The sequence below is a fragment of the Lathyrus oleraceus genome, chromosome 2 (assembly GCF_024323335.1).
Source record: "Lathyrus oleraceus cultivar Zhongwan6 chromosome 2, CAAS_Psat_ZW6_1.0, whole genome shotgun sequence".
In the NCBI taxonomy this organism is placed as follows: Eukaryota; Viridiplantae; Streptophyta; class Magnoliopsida; order Fabales; family Fabaceae; genus Lathyrus; species Lathyrus oleraceus.
In genome coordinates, this window is record NC_066580.1 from 397539827 (window position 1) to 397543039 (window position 3213).

At 40.2% G+C, this 3213-nt stretch overlaps 1 non-coding gene across 1 annotated transcript; it reads right to left on the bottom strand.

Annotated features, from left to right (window-relative positions):
- Positions 1-1759: 1759 nt before the first annotated feature.
- Positions 1760-1866, bottom strand: LOC127124563 (small nucleolar RNA R71). Its single transcript, XR_007804040.1, has one exon. It is a non-coding gene; the product is annotated as a small nucleolar RNA R71 (small nucleolar RNA).
- Between the last annotated feature and the right edge of the window lie 1347 nt (positions 1867-3213).

Consider the following 3213-nt stretch of genomic DNA (forward strand, 5'->3'; position numbering starts at 1 on the left):
CGCTCTGCAATTTAGTTTTCAGCTTTCTAGATTTTAGCAATTTTTCTTTCCAACAACCTTGTTTCCGTTGCCTTATTGTATTCGCCATTCTTTTTAGAGTTTCCCTTTTTCCAGTTAGTTTTCCAGTTAGCCATAGTAGTAGTTTCCTACACTGGGGAACTACTACACTTTATTTAATTTTAATAGTAATTTGTATTGAAGAAGCAAAGCCTGCCGACTTGTGGAGGACTGCTCAAGTACTCCAAGAATCGTTATACTCTGTTACTTCGATCTCCAGGTTTTTATTGAATTATTATTGTTATTGCCCATTTATTATTATAAGCATGTTTGCCGCAATATTGATCTGTTTATGCCTTGTGTTTGCCTTATTTAATATGTCCGGCTAAACCACCGGTATCGGTATGTAGCAACTTAATTTGATGGGATTTAATAATAACCGGTGAAAACCCTTTTTCTCAAATAACCTTTTAGGCTGAAGTTTTTAATCTAAATTTAATTAACTTTATCACAAAAGCGTGAAAAGCTATTTAATACGATTTTGCCGCGAGAGTGGGAAATTAACTAAGGTGAGAACCAACAATCGCGAGAGCGTGAGGCTCGAGCTGGATAGTAAAAATTATGCATTGAGTTTAAAAACAGCGAGAGCACTTTAAAAGCAATTAGAACTTATTTATTTTCAAAAAGTAATTTTTAACCTCAAATGGGACAGCGAGAGCATACATTCTGACTCAAAGTTATAGGCCAAATCAACAACCACGAGAGTGTGAGATAAAGTCTTTTAAATAAACATTTTCTACTGAGAGATATTTGGTATTTAAACTATTCACCGGTGACTTATCAAATCCCTGACGATTAATGCACTGCATACTGATTCCTTCCATTAATTCTTTCTTAAAACCAAAAATTCCCCTTAGATTTACTATATTACCCCCGAACTTCTACTAATCAATTCCCTTAGCTAAACATAGTGACGTTAGTAACACTAGTTTGACCATAGGTCCCTGTGGGATCGATATCTTTTAAAACTAAAGCGACTAGACTGTGCACTTGCAGTCAAGTACCCGACAGACTATATTTTACATATAGTCACGACAAGTATCAAGTTTTTGGCGCCGTTGTTGGGGACCTGTTTTAGTCGAATAATGCGATTCTTTCGTTGTACGGTATAGACTAAGGTAAAAACAAAAACTAATCTTCTCTCCCTTCTTTCCCTGATTGTATGCCAAGTACTCGCTCACAAGGCGATAACTTAGCACCACCAATCCCTGAATTAGAGCGTTTCTTATACGTAAGACGCCGAATACACGAATATCAACAAAAGTACGATATTCCCGATATCTTCTCTCCTCCTAAATCAGAAGAAAAACCAAACATGGCTGAAGAAGGACCACATAATCGTCCTCTTAAATTCTACGCTACCCCGTCTCAACAAGAACCTCACAACAACATTGCTTCCCCTGCTATTAATCGAAACGATTTCGAGCTGAGACCCTCACTCTTATCAGCCGTCCAACAACATCAATTTGCTGGAAATTCAAAAGACGATCCTAATGAACACCTGACCAAGTTTGCGCAGTACGCCGATACTGTAAAAGCGAATGGTGTATCTCAAGATGCGATAAGACTGCGCCTCTTTCCTTTTTCACTAAGAGACAGAGCTTGGGCTTGGTTGCAATCCTTGCCCTCCAACTCCGTTATAACATGGGAAGAACTGAAGAACGTTTTCTTATCCTGATACTTTCCGCCGAGCAAAACTGCTATGCTGCGAGCTCAAATCAACGGATTCAGGAAAAAAGATGTGGAATCTCTCTACGAAGCGTGGGAGAGATACAAGGACATGATGAGGATATGTCCACATCACGGTATCGAAGACTGGGTGATCATTCACACATTTTATAATGGGCTTCTGTATAACACAAGACTTACAATAGACGCTGCCGCGGGCGGTGCACTTATGGATAAGCCATACACTGAAGCCTATCAACTCATTGAAAACATGGCCCAAAACCATTGCGAATGGGGAGGTGAACGAACTCCAGTGGAAAAGTCCCAGACGAAGGGTGGAATGTACGAAATCAGTAGCCTTGACCATGTTCATGCAAAGGTAGATGCCCTTGTCCAAAAATTAGATAACTTGACCATACCACCCGCAGCCACCGTGGCTGCTGTAACTCCAAACTGCGAGTTATGTGGAAACCCTAGACACACTGCACAAGAATGTCAAATATTAGCAGGAGTCCCAACTGATCAAGTGAACTACACACAAGGAAATCCCTATTCAAATACCTACAACCCAGGTTGGAAAAACCATCCTAATTTCTCGTATAAGAATAATAATGCCCTGTATGCACCTGGCCAAGCACCAGTTGTTCTGCCTGGATATCAAAAGCCAGCTAATAATGCTCCTAACATGCCTAGGAAGTCAAATCTCGAATTGATTATGGAAAGCTTCATAGCTACCCAAGCTCAAACAAACAAGGACTTCTTGAACCAGAACATACATACTAGCGAGCAACTTAAATAACTAGCGAATAAGGTAGACGCCTTAGCCACCCACAATAAAATGCTTGAAACACAAATTTCACAAGTGGCTCAACATCAAGCATCTACAGCCTCTCCAACTAGAACATTTCCTGGACAGCCGCAACCTAATCCAAAGGGACATGCAAATGCCGTCATACTGAGGAGTGGAAAAGAAGTAGACGGACCCGTAGATCCAAGACTCCAAAACCCTGCCATGTACCAAAAACCAGATAAAACCTCAACTGAGCAGATGAATGAACCAAAGGAAACAGAAGATAATACCCGAGAGGCTGAAGAGAAAGAAAAACCTTATGTGCCTCCACCTCCTTATAAACCACCCATTCCGTATCCTCAAAGACTCAAAAGTTCTAAAACTGCGAATCAATTTAGGAAATTTGTTGAACTTCTGAAGCAATTAAACATTACAATACCCTTTACAGAAGCCATCACACAAATGCCCTCCTATGCCAAATTTCATAAGGAAATCCTATCCAATAAGAAAAAGATTGAGGATGACGAAACAGTTACACTTACTGCCGAGTGTAGCGCCATAATTCAGAATAACATGCCTCCCAAACTAAAAGACCCAGGTAGTTTCTCCATACCCTGTGTCATTGGAAAATTCGTCATAGACAAAGCTCTATGCGATCTAAGAGCCAACATTAGCGTAATGCCCTTAACCATTTGTAG